Genomic DNA, 19,130 nt, shown 5'->3' with positions numbered 1-19,130 from the left:
TTTGTAGCATAACAGTTCATAATGGGGGAAAAAAAACATGAAAAGAACTTACTGTAAAGGGTGAGTCCAGTTTGATGTCAGTCCTGAAAAGTGGCAGATTTCTAACTAAGAAATAGGATTCATCCTCCAGTGCTGGAAAAGTAAAAAAGTGAACACATAGACCCTTAATATAAAGCAATACAAAGGAAAAAAAAATGTCACGTTAGTGTTAGTTTTAGCTAAATGAAGAGCATGTGTGAGCCCTCAGGGTTGCAGTTAGTCTGAGATGCCCACAATGTTTCTCTTTAGTTTGTTATTCAGACTCCTCTGTCACCCAGACGGTTCCTAAGGGTAACTATGGCTCTTGACAAAGTAATGACCAGTGACAATGACGAGCTCTCCATGGATACCAGCACACATTTATATTGGCCCACATGGATAAAGAGGGATGATCAAAGCAGGTTTATAGACTGTTCTTTTTCAGACAGATCTAATTCAAAGCTTTTATGTTGGCAAAAGTTTATGCTTAGTAACTTACAAATTGTACTATAAGTGTGTATAAATGTTCTACAATGTATTTAACACTTTAAGTGCTTGTCATTATCTAATGTGACAAATTCCAGCCCAATATTGACACCATGAGTACACTGTAAAATCCAAGTAATTCTAACTAACACTTTTTTAGTTAATTTTACTTAATGTCTTAACTTAATTGTACAAATCTGGTTAACTGTACTATCCACATATGCCTTGGTTACTCAGAAACCTCAAGTTAAGATGAATTGTTTGGTTTGAGTACCATTTTGTCAAAGCAAAAAAAAAAGTGTTTTTGAAGTGGGTCAATTCTTAATAGAGTTTTCAATCATTTTCTGCACGCTGTAAAAAGTTATCAGTTGACTTGACTTAAAAAAGTGAGGAAACCCGTTGCCTTAAAATTATCAATGAAACTGCATGCGTATTTGAAAAAAATGAAGTTATGTGGAATTGTCAGGTTTATTTTTAATAATTTATTAAAGTTTATTTACTATGTGCAGTCCCATAATTTGCATTTATCATCTAAGGCTTGATGAAACATGTCTAATCTGATCTGGTTGATCTGGTCTGGATGAGTTCCTTCTCTGACTCTTTATTCTGTAGGAGATAATTATTACTTGGATGTAATGTGAACTTCTGAGTACGATGTGAAAGTTACAGTTTAGTTACAAAAGTAATACATTTGGTCATATGCTATTCTTTAATACGTAATTGCCATAAGCAACAAACAGATCCGTTTGCGCTCTGGACAAGCGTTCAGTCTTTCCACTATCAAATTCCGCCATGTAAATAGCGAATCCACCACGGCGCGAGCTCAACTGGCATTTAAAGGGAATGGGAGATGAGACTCTGATTGGTTTATTGCACGTTACGCCCAAAGCACACCCATTACTCATTAAGAAAATAGAGACAACTCTTTTAGACCATGCGACGCGCGCACCGACCATTTTTCCGTCATTAAACTTGCAAAAGTGGATTCGGACACGACCTAAGTGCACTTGCGCCATGCGTTTAAGACCGTGCGCTTAGTTCGTTCAATAGGGCCTTATGCCTTTATGTCTTGTGGCACGCCAATGTTGGAGAAAGGAGTCCAGGAAAAATCATCAATTATGAATTCTTCCACCTGTTCACCCTTCAAACATGGAACCACTCACAGCTGTAGCCAATTATGGCCCATGGAGGTCACTATAAATCTGGGATCTGTGCTTCACTTAAAAAAGAGATGGTTCTGGCTGCAGACAACCCCAGGACGAGGTGAAGAAGCACAGGGAGGTCTAGAGTGAGACTGGCTGAAGAGAAAGAAAAGACACTGTTAACCTTGTAATCTCTGCTTTACCAACTTTGCCTTTTGTTTATCTTGTCTCCCCCCTTCAAGGAGGCCTAGAGTTCAAGCCAGGGGGGCAATGTTTCAGAAAACACCGAAGCTTCCCTGGGCACCGCCATTGATTAGCAGACCCCCACCTGCTGTTAGCATTCCATTGACTCCCATTTATTTTGGCGAATAACTTTACATCTGAGGCGTTTAAAGACTCCATTTGTCCATTATTTCGAAAGAAACACGAAAATTTATAAAAGGCTCCATTACCTTGTATCTTACGTTATGGCCCCGTAGAAGCCGTTTTTGTAAAAATAGGCTAACGATTGTGTCATAACCACGCGACTCTCTGTCGCACAGTAGAGAAATTACCGTATGGACAGGAGGAGAAGCTCGCGGGCAATCGGGGAGACAAAATGACAAAATAATTAATCAGAATACTTAGCAAAAGTTGCTCCTAGCTCATGGACACCTCCTACTCACACTCTCCATCTCTGCAAGTTTTCGGATGGGAATGATTCAGATTTCTCTTGGCACAGCTACTAGAAGACAGACAGGTTGCTCACGTCACATCTACGTCGTCAAGCTCAGTTTGAGTCTGCGCAGTACGCTCAGCCATCAGGAAGTGAGTGCTTCTTATTGACTTCACTTTTCTCCGTTGAATCCAATGGGGTCGCTGTGTCCATTTCTTTTACTGTCTATGGTTCAAGCAGACGGTAGGAACGCAGCTGCCACAAGCACCCCAGCCCGGGAAGAACCTGAGTTCCAGTTTGGATCCCTTTTGGCCATCCTTTATATTTTGTTAAATAAAAGATAGTTTCTGTTAACGCTTCCCATCTCTCTTGTGGTTGTGTTTTGTGGCAGCTGAAACCTCTCCTTGCTTTTGGGCGTGTTTTTGGGGGTTTCTTGATAAAGTGACATCGCCAACTACTGGCCTGGCATGCATAATACAGCCTTTTTAGTCATTTTCGCAGATCCGTGTGAACACAGATTATTTTGACAACGTTGTTGTCTATTTTAGTACATCGCTGTCATTTAAACATACCCTAATAATGATCAGGGACACATGAAGAATGGTAACAGAGAAAATGAAACTAAGCAGACTTAAACATAACCCTGACATGGACACAGTGGCAAAGAGTTTTGGATCCTGAACATGTGCGATTATTTTGTCCATTCAGTTTGATATAGATGTAAATTTGTCTTTGACACTTTGTTGTTGGCAAACAACACAAGAATACATTATTAGCTTCTGATAACATATCTTTTGAGTTTTCTTTTACATTTTATTTGATCTTCTTTGATAAAATCCTCTGATACTCCAGCAGCTGTGTGAGGGTTTTTCAACTGACATAAACATTGCTGAAAGTTCATGAGCTAAAGAGCTAATAACATCCCTCTTAAGTTTAATTCAGGTTATTTTCTGCATTAATGACCATATTACCTTTGAACACACTATGTGTTTCCCAGTGAGCTGGGGTGAAGTTCAGCCTGTGACACCTCTCTCATTCAAACATTAGCAGCCTCAGGCTAACTTATAATAGGATCTGACCAATTTGGGTCAGTCTTGTAATGGTAAATCTCTAGTCCCATTGAGCATCTCAAAAAAGAAAAAGCCAAAAGCGCAAGTGTTTATCAGAAAGCCAGCCTGGAGCACTGTCATGCCAAGTCGTGGATTAATGGTTAGGGTTAGGGTTAACAGCACATGTTTAGGAAAGATAACATTAGACTCAGGAGGATGAGGACTTTCATGCTTATGGCTTTACAATCCCCAGAGCAGACTTGTGTTAAAAAGTAACAAATAAATACTAAAATAAGGACCAACTACCAACATGTAATAATTACAGACAATACTTTACAAGTTATGAGCAACATTCTGAGCATAGTGAATATATCAATAAAAACAAGAGTTGCTATTTTGATTTCATAGTGACTTTAAACATAACAGGAGCTCATAAGCTCATTAAAGTAAAAAAAAATTGTACAGATCTGTCAGTTAAGTTACCTGTATTTCTTTTTTCATAAAGATCAGATAAGAATACTATTCAAACTTGTAGGCCATTACTTTTTCCAAAAGTTGCAGAGCGCTCGCACACAAGCACGCAGCCTCGCCCACAAAAACAATTATATTTTCGTCCAAATCAATACTTAATTCCCTTAAGAATGAGTGATGGGCCCATCAGTGGGATATACGCCTTTTAATCTTCGGTTCTTCATAGCTCACTCTGTTCTCATATTGATCCTGAAAGCATGGAACAACAAGCCTGTTTTTAGCACACGCCTGCAGCGCAGGGCGAGCTTTCTAACCCCACCTCTCTCTCTTTCTCTCGGCTACCCCCAGAAGCTTTCATGTGCATGTGAGCACAGATTCATGCTACTTTTATACACTATTACAGTATCTCCGCCAGAGGCCTTAGATGAACAGATTATTCCAAGCAGTTGGTTGAAACGGGCTTGTGTGCTTAATAGCCAAATATACAATGGATTGATTTGATGCATTCTTTACTGTGTAAAGACTTGCATGCAATGCAATTTTACGACTTGTGTTCACGTATTATATATTATATATGTACACTATAAAAAAGAAGTTGCTGCCTTAAATTTTAAGTACAGTCAACTTGGATGTTTAAGTCATTTCAACTTAAATTGCATAAAACTGTCTTAAACTTTTTTTAATATTGCATAACACAATAAAAAGTTAAAAATTGCTTGACTTAATATGATGAGTTAAAGCAATGTAAAAACATATGTTGTCATAACTTATTGATCATATAATGTTTTACAGTGTTGTCCCGCCCCAAACTCACGGCATTGGTTGAGCCAATGTTTCTGTGTAAAATGGATATAGGAAAAAAAATATGCTAATAATAATTTTTGTGTGAACACGTGGCTTATGAGTGTTCTCATTGGCTACATGTTCATGTCTCGTTTTGTGTTAGCACATGGCTTGTGATTTGTTTTACTGGCCATTTGCTTGTGTTTTAGTCATGTTTGGTGTGAGCACATGGCTTGTCATGTATGTTTCCTTGTGCCATGTGCTCTCCTGTCCATTGTCTAACCCCGCCCATCTTGTTCCCTGATTATTGCTTAATTTGCCCCACCTGCCTTCCCTCATTACCCTCTTTTGTTTGCTTCCCTATTTTTTCTCCTTGTGTTTGCGATCCTGTGTTGGTACCCTCATGTTTCCTGTTCCCAGTGCCAAGTCCAAGTCTTGCTGCCTGTCTTGTTTCCCCATGGGGGTAGTTTTTGTTTGGTTTTATTTTATTTTATGCTTAATAAAGGCCCATCACTCTGCATTTAAGTCCTCACTACTTTCATCAACCCAAACCCTGACATATTATAGTATTATTTATATACTAATATAGTATGTATTCATATTTATAAATTCTTTTTTAAGTAAAATTTTTGTTTATGTTTTAATGATTTTATGTGCTTTTGTCATTTGTCATGTTTTTTAGGAATTCGTTTTTTTATTATTATTTCTAGATTTGGTACTTTTAGTACTTTTAGCTTTAGTACTTCTACTTAAATGTATTTTATTTCAGTTAATTGGCAACATGTATGTTTTTAATCTGATAGTTAACCTTTATATCAATTAACGAAAGCCATTTTTAATAGTTTGAGTTAGACAACACTAAACATCCAATAATTGGAGAACTGTAAAGTTTCTTGCAATCTTGTTACATTCATTCCATACCATGTTTTAAAAAAAAAATATTATACACACCAGTGCTCTCAATATTTGGCATGCTGAATGATGGAGGTAGGAGAGACCAGGTAAGTCATTTTGTTTCAACATCTAATAGGATTGTTTGTGCTATACTGTATGTCTCAAACTTTGATGTAATGTTCCCTTATATTTATTTTTCTAATACTCCATTTCGACCCCTGTATATCATTTATAATTTTACACATTCTTATATCTTCTTCTGTCACCCCAGGAGGGTGGTGATCATATGTTCTGATTTGACCCCTATAGATTCTAATTCACTAAACATAGTGTTACGGCTCACCTTGTGCTTCAACACTCCTCGGTTTCCCTTAAGAGAGAGACTGGGTCAGTGGCTTTCATTATGCTGGAAGCTTCTGCTGATTCAGCGCTTCAAGCTATAGAGAAGAGAGCATAAAAGAAGAGAACAAAAGTTCTTCAAACACTCTTGCACGCCCACTTTGACACAATGCAGCAATAAAGCACACAAGTGCACTGCAGCACATCCAGTGCAGTAAGATCTGTCTCATTTTACCATGCAATCCACCAGGGTGCAGAACATATGTGCCTTTACCAGTCCCTGTTCTCACTTTTGTCTTAATGCATTAGTCATACCATGAATGTTTTCATGCATCTCATCATATTGTCTGAGCTTGCCTTCAATGTACTCTCTCTGCATCGGTTTCAGGCTGGGTAAGGACAGTAATGATTTTAAATCTGTGACGTCTGTCATCCGGTCATCATACTGTTGGTGATTTCACACTGCTGATAATGTGGTAAACCACAATATAGTTGATGTCATGTTGGATGACCCACTCTTGCTGACACACATTTTTGTTCTGACATGAGCAAATACAGTCCCAGTACAAATACTGTCAAATCACATGTATGCTATGAAGACTTTACTAAACTATACTAAATTGATTCTTAAAGGGATAATTGACCGAAATGTCATTACCTACTCACCTTCAGGTGTGTAATGTCCATAAGTCATTACTTTTAGGGTGCTTTTTTTGCCTGCTTAACATATATAGTCACCATACACCATTTTTTTGGGGGGGTGATCCATTGAAAAAATAACAGCATACAGGTTTGAAAGAACATGACGACATGAGGATAAGTAAATTAGTAAATCAACACTTACTCATTTTAATAATGCATTATTAACCTGAAATATTAATACATTAACCTAAATTCATGGCTAAAACAGTTGATATGCTACCAAACGCTTGATAGATACACTAACCCGGTTTCACAGACAAGGCTTAACTCTAGTCACAGACTAGAGCTTTTTTAACTGAAAGCAATTTACACTGACATTATCTTAAAATATGTCAGTGCCATTGATTTGTCTCAAGATGCACATCAGTAATGTTATTTCCTAAGGCACGTTTATAAAAGCTACATAAATGTCCTAATTAAACTAAAGCCTAATCCTGGATTAATCTGAGCCCTGTCTGTGAAACCAGGCCAAAGTTTCTGAATGTAATTATGTGGGATGATATTTAATATTTAGTTGTTGGTTACACTTTATTTTGATGGTCCCTTTTACATTCTGTTGACTATAAGTAACGTTGCACCTACATGTCAACTAACTCTCATTAGAGTATTAGTAGACTGGTAGGGTTAGTAGAATAAGTTGACATGTAGTTGCAAAGTTACTTATAGTCAGTAGAATGTCTGTTGGAGGAGCATCACAATAAAAAGTTTGCAGATATTAAGCATTCAGTCTATTAATACTCTTATGACTGCTGGTTGACATGTAGTTTACTTTAACAGAATATTCAAAGTTTGACCATCAAAATAAAGTTTTGCCAAGTTTTTGACACTAGTTTACCGTGTTACAGAGCTGGGTGGTATAAAGCAAGGTTAGACAGGGTAGATAATTGAAGCCTTTAACATTTTGATTTAAGGCAGCCAGTCCTCTGTCTTTTCCGACGCTGATGAATTTGGGTTATCTGCATACATCAGCTCCGCTATACTCTGCAAAACACTTTATTGGCCCGAGGGTCACTGTGCATGTGTGTGCGTCAGAGTGCACGCATGGTTAAATTTAGAATATAATTGTTCAGTGATAATGATACAAATCCCTCACCGCACAGTGTATAACACACACACAAGGAACAGAACGACACACTGGCAACTGAAACCGCATAACGTACATAGCAGCAGTCAGATAAATGTGGTCGCTGTTTGTTCAAGATGTGTATCTGCCAACAGTGACCCTGCTCCAATTATACAGCAAATGATTTGACACTGGCTCAAACTGTAACACATTACAGGTCACCACAAAGGATTCCTGGGCGCTGAGTGATAGATAGGATTTTAAAAGTGTCAATATGTCAAATACAGCTGCTCTGCAAGATTGCATTTAATCAACTGGCATGTACATTTTTCTAAAATGTTTTAGAGGTGGTTCACACAGAACACGTTTTTGCATTCCACTGCACTATTTTAAGTTAAAATAAGTTTATAAGTAAATAAACACATTGAAAGTGAATGACCCCTTACAGTGAATTCAAAGTACACATTTTGTGTGTTTTCTGGGAATCGAACCCACAACATTGGGTTTGCTAATGCAACGCTCTACCAGTTGAGCTTAACAAGCTTGAAACAAGCTGTCAAAATTAGAATCTAATTTTCCATTTTGCGTTGAAAAAGTTGGATATATCTCAACATCTCTCGGTAATGAAAGAAACATCACATTGTATTTGTAGAGGCTTGCATTAGCAAAACTCATTAAGGGATGGATGTTTCTCTGTCCTACCATCTCTGTGGAGTGGTTAAGTTAGGAAAGAGCGGAGATTGGGGTGGGGAATTCTTGCCAAAGCCATCCAAATCAGGAAAAGGTGCCGACCTGCCAGAGAAAGATCTCAAATGAGGATCCTGAGAGCACCCAAAGGATGTGCAGTTCTGTAATGAGCTTTGTTCTCCTGGGAGGAACCTTCTCTATTAATGAATATGGTCTGCTATAAAAAGAGCCAAGCACTTGGAGAGGGGAGGGGAGGTCAGACCAGGGTGTCTGTTGCCTACTTTGGGAGAGTGTTGCCATCATGGTGGGGCAAACATGGGCTACGAGGTAGATGCCAAGGTCATTCATTTTTTCAGACCTTTTGATTTTTTGTTCCTGTAGCTCAATTGGTTGTGTGTTGCGTTAGTAATACCAAGGTTGTGATTTCAAGTCCTGATAAATTTACATCTTGAATGCACTTATGCTTTGGGTAAAAGCATCTGCCATTTTGATGAATGTAAATTTATTCCTCACATTATTTGGTATTTCCCTCCATCCAAAAGACTCAGAGCCGGACTGGGTTTTATAGCCATTTTAAATAGCATTTAGGGCATAATGCCAACCTTCTGTCTCATATTAATAACCTCTTTCAGTTCAGCTCTACGTTCTGAGGATTTACTGGTTTAGCCCTCTGTTTGACTGTAAGCGTTGCGTGGGTGTGAATGGATGAGTGAATGGATCCGAAACATTTCAGTTTTCCAAATTAAATGTCATTGGGTGTGGGTAAATAAATCTGGGATTGAAGACATCTCTGTTTGTGTGTGTATCGATGTGGTGACTGGATTTGTGTGTTTGCCATCTCTGCCCCGCTGTGCCATTGTCCTCATGACACACATAACTGTCAGCTGTGATTGTGTTTCCAGTCCACTGGCAGTCGACACAAGCCCTGGAATACCCCTGTCTTTGCGTGTGTATGTGTTACACATTTCTAGAAGAGAAGGAGAGACGTTCTGGGGGCTTGAAAAGGCACATTTTTGAAAACAGGTTTCAAAGTGCATCCGTTATCATTTCCATGTAAACTACAAAACTGCATATTTGTTAAAACGGTGACGTCATGCGCATGTGTATACATGTTCAGTCTGTAGGCGAGTAGTGTTTCTTTACAAAGTGACATCGGCAACTACTGGCCTTTAAGGATAATGTGTTTTTAATCGTTTTCATGGATCCGTGTGAACGGGGATCGTTTTGACAATGTTGTCGTCTGTATGCGAAAAATGCAAAGGAAAAACGTTTCCGTTTTTAGTACATCGTTGTCATGAAAATGTGTCCAAAATTATTTCCAGTGAATGACATGGGACAAAAAATATGCATTCAATCTTGCAAATTAAACAAGGCTTGTGCCAGGTTTGATTTCTGCTTCCAGCTTTTTGTAATCAATCACAAGTAAAATTTTGTTGCACACAAAGCTATTGTATTACTTCTGAAGAGTTGAAATATAGAACTTGTCAGCTCACAGTCACTATTTGCATTTATTGAATGGAAAAGAGCAGCATGGACCTTCTGCTAAACATCTCCTTTTACAGGTTTGGAAGGACATGAGGGTGAGTAAATGGCAGAATTTACATTTTTAGGTAAACAATCCGTTTATTGTTAAGTAGTTTCTGTTGTAAGTCCCTTGTCCCTTGATTTGCAACTTTCTGGTATAGTGGCTCTACGAAATGAGTCGAAAGTAAATTACAGACTGCTCAGAACAAGTTGTGTAGAATTATTCTGAGGCTTCATCCACGAATGCAATTGAATAATAATCATTTTAGGGAAATAGGGTTTTTAAAAGTGGACAAAAGGGTAATTTTTCTTAAGTTGATGATGGTGTACAAAATATTACAGAGAAATGTGCTTGTATGACTACTATGTTTTTGTAAGAGATGTTCATGGTTTTTAATATATATTTGTGTCGGTTTAAGAGTTTAACTGGGAAGAATTCTTTTTTGTATTCTAGCGCTGTTGCTTGGAATGAATTGCCTGATTGCTTAAAACAAATTCAAGAAGAAGGTCCTTTTAGAAGAGAAGTTAAGAAATGGCTTTTTTAACTATGTTTCTAGAAGTTATTATGTGATATGTTGATGTGTGTTGTTTGATTTCATTCCCATTATGAACTGCTCGTCCATTTTTGAATATAGAGGACCACAATGGAAATAAGCCTGTGGCTTTATTGTGTATATCCTCAACAGTTCTTTTTTAAAATGTGTATGTATTGGTCTTTTGGGCTTGATTGTACTTGTTTTAACTTTTATTGTCAAATAAATCAAATCAAATCAAATAAAAAAGCAGACAGTTTATTAATACGCTACTGATACTCTAATGAGGGTGAGTTGACATTTTGGTTCAACATTACTTATAGTCAACAGAATGGTTTATCAGACAATTTAGTTTTGTGGTTTAATGTTTATTTAAAGGGAAGAACACAATGTGTGCAGGTGGAAGGTATCAATTCAGACTCAGTGGAAGTGGCTAAGGGAGTCCCCCAAGGATCTGTACTGGGGCCATTATTATTTACTATACATATATAAACTGTCTTGATGGTAATATTAAAAATGCAAGGTTCCACTTTTATGCAGACAACACTGTAATCTATTGCTCTACTCCTACAAAACAACAAACTCTGGGTTATTTACAATCTGCTTTTGATATTATTCAAGCATGGCTTTATACTTTAAAGCTGGTTTTTAATGTTGAGAAAACCAAATTTATGTGGTTATCAAATTCTAGAAACTCGTTAGATAGTTCCATTGCTCTTCGTACTTTGGGAAACTGACCACATTAGTGTCAGAGTTAATCCCTGGGCATCGTAATTGATGACATTTTAGTTCACAAATGAATTACTTGAAACAAAAATGAAAGAAGAAGCTAGGAGTTTATTTTAGAAATAAGTCTTGCTTTTCACTTAATACAAGGAAGAAGCTTGTGTCTGCAACTTTCTTACCAATTCTTAACTATGGGGATGTAGTTTATCAGCATGCTCCTTCTTATCGTCTTGCCTCCCTGGATACTGTGTATCATGTTGCCTTAAGATTTATTATGGATTGTAAATTCTCTACATATCATGTGCTTGGTCTTCTCTTGCTGTTTGAAGGAAAATGCATTGGTATTTATTATTTATACAAAGCAATTTTGTTTATTTTTTTTGCCACCTTATCTCTTGTTTGATTCAACAAAAAGCAGTTGGTAACAATTTATTGTGTTCACAATCTTATTATAATCTCCATGTACCTCCTGCTAGAACTAATTTAGGTAAAACCGCTTTAAAATATGCTGCCCCTTCAGACTGGAACTCTCTTCAAAGAAATTGAGGCTAAATCATTTGGTGCCTTTTAGTAATTTTAAAACACTTATGCGTGAATTAGAGAAAGATTTAGTGATTTGCAAAACTTGGCCAAGTTGGCCAGGACACTCCTGTAAAATAGATTTTTAATCTCAGCGAGGTTCTCTCCTGGGTAAATAGAAATAAAATAAAATTAAAGCTGCAAGCAGCATTTATCGGGGTTCAAGCAGTTAAGGCCCAAAAGCATTAAAAGTTATAAAGTTTTATTTAACAAGCATGTAACCACTGACATAATAGATGGAAAACACCATTTACAGCCAATACAGGCAATGTACCATAGGAAATTTATGCTTTTCAACAGTTATAGCGCCACCTTTGGTCCGATCTCCCTAAAATTTGGCATGCTTGTTAATGATGTTATGTCACATACGCTCACCACTTTTTATGAAGTTCTGAGTTTTCATTTAGGATTTATAGGCTTTTTAGTGTATTTTGCCACGCCCCTTTTCTAAATGACCCTATTACAGCCATCTACATGCAAAAGTTCAACTTTTTTTTGATAATTACTGATCTAGAGTGTCCAGAGAATTGTCCTAGACTGGTCTGGTTTCGATCAGGCAAACAAACAGGGACTAGTTCGCAAAAGTAGGTTTTGGACAAAATGCGACATAGCAGAAAAATTTTCCTGCCTAAATCGAATTTGGAGATAGCCATTTTGTGAGCTAGGGATCACAGTGGTGTAAGACACATGAGTCTATGACAAACGGCCAAAGAGTTATGAGCGATTTTGTACTTTTGGTTGCTGTAGCGCCACCTATGGGCCAATCGGGGTCATACTCTGATAGGTTGTCCCCAAATTGAGGCCTACTATCTGGCCAGGTTTCAAGTCTCTAGGCCTTACGGTTTGGCCCGCACGATGCGTTTTACGAATCCTTACAATTACAATAGGGTTTCAGTATTTCATGCTTGAACCCCTAATAAAAATGTCTGAAGGGACCATCAAAATAAAGTGTTACCATATGATTTCAAATATATTTTAAAGTAAGATACACAGTCATAAACATGTACCTTCTTTAAATACACTAAAGTACACTTCATTAATATTTCATTAATATTAGATTTAATAAAAATGGTTTTTAAAATATACTTTTAAGATTTGAAGTGCACATTTAATATACTAAGTGCTCTTCTTTTTCACAAGGGGTATGTGTTTTTGGATGAAGAAGTGATGGTGCAAGGTAAGATTGTACACTTCCTCCTTCAGCCTGAACAGTCATTTAATAAATTTAAAACAAGTATTTTTTTTTTTTTCAAAGTGTTCAAGTGTTTTGAACTTTGCACTGTCCATGAGCAAGTTATAACCTTTATTTCCTCCAGGGGGGTCTTTTGCCTGTGTCTGTGCTCTGACCCATTTATTCGTCACTATGACTCATATTAGAGCTGAGATCTGCTTGTGTACATATAAACTCCCAAGCACTGGCCTCCATCTCAATCTCTCGCAACCACAGAGAAACTATTTACAATTCAGGGTCATAGTTCAACTGCAAACTCAGAGGTTGGGAAACAGGATTGCCTTGCACTTTTTTTTGTAATCTAATATTTATGATATACTACTGACAAAATACTGTGGTTCTCCTCAGTCAAAACCTATAGACCATCAAAGGTTTGTACCATAAACAACTGTGTTAGTTTGCCCCCCCCAAAAAAAAAAAAAAAAAACAACCACCTTCCATAACATTGACAATGCAAATCTCCTTCAGCACCAAATACCAATTAATCTGCATAAAGGCAATATTCAGAAATCATCATGGTTATAACATCACAGCCACAAGCTCATTAACATGTCTGCCCACATTTACATTTTAACATCTATTCAGATACTTGACCCACCTTACAGTGTAAACTGTACGCAAGGACATGGAAGTGAACCAATCATAACAGATATCATTTGTCATCGGATCTGAATCTTTGATGACTGAATAAGTGCAATTCACCTTTATTCCACAAGGTGTCTGATGAATGTCTGATACACAATGATGAAATGATATTTCACTCATTGTTACCGCAGGCAGAAAACAAAAGAATAGGAAGTATCATCAGTAAAACTTGAAATGGCTCAGTGAAGTACAGTACTGAACGCAATCATATATTAGTGTCTCTGTCACTTGATGGTGGATCTGGTGAAGAAAATGTCAGTGATCAAAATGATAGTTTTGAGAATATGTTTGAGATCATGAATATGAGCCAGATGCTGAATGCACTGGGAAATGAGCTCTGACGAGGACAGTGATGATGGTATAAAACATCTGCTCAAACTGAACCCTTCCCAGCTTCAAAAGGTATACAAATTATGATTTATTTTATTCTTCTGTAATTGTTACTCTAATATCAGGAGAGTTTTATATTATCCCGACATAGAGATTCATCCATGTTAGATATAGATCCGGGTCGCTAAAGACCCGAATATGTAATAATGATTGGTGAAACATTCATGCATTTAAGGGTTAATAGTCTGAGAAAGAGGGGAAAAAATGGTCCTTATGAACTAAATGACTTTTTTTCGTGCAAGATACGTTGAACTTAAAAGGGAAAAATAAAATACTACAAAATGTATACAATATGTTCCTTTAAAAGAATGTTGGTGAGTCAGTGTTTGTGAATATCCTTTTATCATCCATATACTGTACATCACTGCAGTGTTTTAGCAATAAAGACAAAATGCTGTGCTGGCCAAAAACAGACATGTGTGAGGTGTGCGTGTGTGAAAGAGAAAGATACAATGAACAGCAATAAGACAAAGATGACACCTCTTTCTTCACTCAAATGACCTTTAATGTTGGTATAAATACAAAGTTGACAGGCTGCAGTGCATGGACGCGTGAGCCACACACACACACACACACACACACACACACACACACACACACACACACACACACACACACACACACACACACACACACACTCTAAGTGGCTCTGCACCAAAGCAAAGGGGACAGCCAGAAGAAAACTATTGATCTTGTCTGCCTGCGTCCTCCTCATTTGTGCTAATACAGGTGATGTTTCACACCAGAGTAAGAAAATAAAACAGCAAAACAAACCAACAAAAAAGAATCCATAAACATATTCTAGTTTTTTAAGTAAAAGATATATGTTACTTAATATAAGTTACTATAGTTTCATTAAATAGACAGAGCTTCTTGCAGAGCTGAAAGAGCCCTAAGTGTTCATAAGGTGAGGAGTTTCTTGAATTGGTTTCCTAAACATGTGAAGCATGTGATATTTCCCACTTCACCAGTCCAGTATACAGAGATGAATCCTATTACGACAAATCAGATAAAGCCCAAAAGCCTGAAAGACCACGTTCATAAAACTAACTGGGACCTTATTTTCAGCATCTGCTTTGCAGCAAGAATGGACATTGAGGTGCATTCAAGAACCATGCTGCGTACATTGAACTTTAAAGAATGACCTGCGCCATCTGAGGATGCTGCAGTGACATGGGGGCCTTTTTTCATGAATGTAAATGAAGAATGCGGCGCTGCATGATGGGTATTTAAGATGACAGTTCACTTAAAAATGAAAATTGTCATTATTTAATCACCCTATTGTTATTCGAAACCTATATGGCTGTGGAACACAGAAGAAGATATTTTGAAAAATGTCTCCATTTCTCATGTTCCATACAATGAAAAGTTGTTTTGGACCCTATTAACATTCATTGAATGAAAATAATAATAAAAAAATACAGTTCTTCAAAATTTGTATTCCACAGAACAAAGTCAAACAGTTTTGGAATGATATAAGAGTGATTGAATTTGATGACAGAATTTAATTTTTTTGGATGAACTGTCCCTTTAAGAGGAAATTGAACGTTTCCTATTGACCTTCCTACATTACCTATTGAATATTTCAGTTTTTTGCTTTTTGAACATGAAAGTCAAAGTGCCATTTTAAAAGCAAAACAACAAAGAGTACATATGATAGACGATAAGTATTTGGCCACCTTGGGATTTTTGTTCCATTCCAACCATTTCCACTTGGCCATTTTAACTTTAATGTTTACAAAATGACTAAACCTTTTCTGCTTTTCATAATGGTTGACCACTATAACGTGATGATCTCAGTTTAGTCTTCCACACCCATCTCCCTAATTTTAGGTACGAATCCCCAGAAAGGTTGAATTTGTGTGTTTTTGTAGAAATGTGACAGACTCAGTGTATGTGTGTGTGTTTGGCTGAGTGTGAACAGTGGGGTAAGGGCTTTAAATAGGTCAGGGGCCCCCTTGGGCCCCTGTATGATTCTGTGTGTCACCCCTTACACAACGAGCAGGCAGCTGTCTGAGAGATTCACATGAAATCCCTACTGAATGTGCAATTGTCAATGAACACACGCACACGCTTGCATTTAAAGAACGAGCTGCTCAGATGTGAATGTCACTAAGTACAGATTAAATGCTAGTGAATATTTCATGTTCTGCTGCTCGAAAAAAAGCAACTGCAAATTAACATAAAAAAATGAAAAGATGGAAACAAAAATCCTTTTATAATAGCTATGACATCTTCAGAGTACTCAAATTCACCTGTTCATTTTTTTCTGAAAGGCAAACCGTGCTTGTGTGTGTGTACAAAGGTCACACTCTTTTGCACTCATAGAGTATGTTATTGATATCAGATGCTTTATGCCCGAGAGACGTCTTCAGCTTTAACCCTCCTTACTGCAGTATTTTGAGCAGTGTTGGGGAGGAACTGTAGCAATTCGACTATTTAACTACATACATTGTAGTGATATACATATATATATATATACAGTATATATATTTCTTCCCTAGTGTAGCCAACTATTTTTTTTTTTTTTAAAAGGAAGTGTGGTTTAGCCTTTCAAACTCTGCAGACCCAGTACCGGGTCCAATAATACATCATCAAGATGTCATCAAAATTGTAAAGGTCCGAGGTTGACCACTAACCCTATATATGGTATCATTTGAAAGCTTAAAATCTAAACTTTCTGCATCTTTTTGACATTTATTTACAGTAACTTATTTACACTAAAGTACCTCATTCCCCCTCCCCACCCCACAGCCCCATTGTAATGTTGATGAATATGTAATTGTAATTGTATTTGAATATGTAATTGCAATGTAATATGTAATTTGAAATGACACCAAGCTATTGCATTTATACCATTATAATTATGAAGGTATGGGGAGCCTTTTTGGGTGTGCCAAAATTATTGCATTATATACATTACATTATATATATATATTTTTAACACCACTGCATGTAGATATGGAAAGCTTTTCAATTTGGGTGGGCCAAAATCAGGAGAAAATCCACCAAAATGGTCCAGAAATTAAGAAGTTAGCTATTCTAACAAGCTTCAGTTTGTATCTTCTGAATCTGAAACACTGATTCTGAATGTGCAACAATAGCACAAAGACACAAAAAGGGAGAGAAAAATGGAATAACTAATAAATAAAAGTTTTCACTCTGCCAGAGATGATAAAAGGCTGATCCGGCTCTGTAGTGTGTGCTCGTGAGCATCAGAGTTCTCTTCGTGCTTTAAGCTGTTGTCACACCGCAGTCGAGCCTCCGCTGTGTAACAGGATGCCAAGAGCTCAAGAGGGGTTATCAGAGTTGAGGACCTCTTACACACTGAGCACGTGTTTGGCAAGGAAGAGGATCTGAATTTTCCAGTGATCTGTCACATACGCCATAAAAATTATCAGTGACCATGTGTGTGGGACTAATATGGGAGATATAATTTCAGGCTGGAGGAATGTTTCCCAAAAGATGTCATGTCATTTGATGATGCAGGTCACCTTAGCATTATGGAGACATACAGTGCTGAGAGCAGCTGTCATGCTTTCCTCTGGGTGAATAAATTATGTGATCATTCTAAGAAAGACAAAGTTCTCTTCAGAAGTATATTTAGAGGTAAAATCCTAAACTGTCTCTACCCAACTGGAAGTGGGCAAATCCACATTACGCTTGAAGTGGATGAAAGCATTGTGCGTTAAGGCGGGGGAAAGTGTCTAAGCTTTGGTCCCCAGAGTAAACCTGTCATCCACTCTGATTTAGTCCTCCTCTTCCTTAAGAAAGGAAGATGGCTTACAGCAGCCTTTATGGAGTCACCCTCTCTATAAACCAGCACTGCAGAGATGCAAAAGAGGAGGGCAGAGTCAGAGTAGCCTACTGCAGAGGAGAAAAGGGACGAGACAAGACGAGAAGAGGTGAGACAAAATGAGACAGAGTAAACAAGACAAGAGTCAAGGAGAGACGAGAATGAGATGAAATGAGACGAGGTGAAAAACAAGAAAAGGCTAGACTAGGTGGGAGATGAGAAAGAAAAGACGAGGAGAAGCACAAGGCTGGTTGCCCACTGAAGCTAAGCAGGGTTGAGCCTGGTTAGTATCTGGATGGGAGACCTCCTGAGAAAACCAGGTTGCTGCTGGATGAGGTGTTGGAGAGGTCAGCAGGGGGCGCTCACCCTGTGGTATGTGTGGGTCCTAACGCCCCAGTATAGTGACGGGGACAAGGACACTATACTGTCAAAGAGCACCGTCCTTCGGATAAGACGTTAAACCGAGGTCCTGACTCTCTGTGGTCATTAAAAATCCCAGGATGTCTTCCGGAAAAGAGTAGGGGTGTAACCCCGGCATCCTGGCCAAATTTGCCCATTGGCCTCTGTCCATCATCATGGCCATCATCCCCATATACTGATTGGCTTCATCACTGTCTCCACTCCACCAGTAAGCTGGTGTGTGGTGGGCGTTCTGGCGTAATATGGCTGCCGTCGCATCATCCAGGTGGATGCTGCACATTGGTGGTGGTTGAGGAGAATCCCCCCTGAAAAGCACTATATAAATGTAACAAATTATTAAGACAAATGGAGAGAAGAGAAGATAAGACTAGGAGAGAAGAAATAAAAAATAAGACAAGAAGAGTCAAGATGGGGAAAAGACGTGAAGACAAGAGGTGAGACCAAACAAATGATGAGAAGAGACAAAATGAGATCAGAAGAAAAAGAACAGAGACAAGATAAGACAGGGGAGAGAGAAGACGAGACAAGGAGGAGAGGAAAGGGCAGAAGATGAGATGAAACAAGACAAGGAAGAGAGGAGACCAGGCAAAGAAGAGAAGACAATACAAGAGACAACATGAGATGAGACGAGACACAACGACAAAAAAGAGAGAAGGTGTAACAAAACAAGGAAGAGAGAACAGGAGAAGACAGAAGTTGAGATGAAACAAGACAAATGAGAATGAGAAATTGAGAATCAGTAGAGAAATTCAGATGAAGCAAGAAAAGAGACAAGAGGAGAAAACAAGGAGACGGGACAAGACAAGTGAGAAGAGATTAAATGAGACGATTAGAAAAGAGACAAAACAAGGAAGAGAGGATATGAGACAAAGAGGAAAAGAAAGAAGGGGAGAAATGAGAGGGGAGAGTGTAAGTGACTCTCAGTTGGGGAAATTCTGCAGAGCTTCATGCATGATGGACAGAGCGTGACGGACACACCTCCACAGACAGCAAATCG

Source organism: Scardinius erythrophthalmus (assembly GCF_964197995.2).
Source record: "Scardinius erythrophthalmus genome assembly, chromosome: 11".
NCBI classification, from domain to species: Eukaryota; Metazoa; Chordata; class Actinopteri; order Cypriniformes; family Leuciscidae; genus Scardinius; species Scardinius erythrophthalmus.
This window is presented reverse-complemented; position numbering follows the sequence as displayed.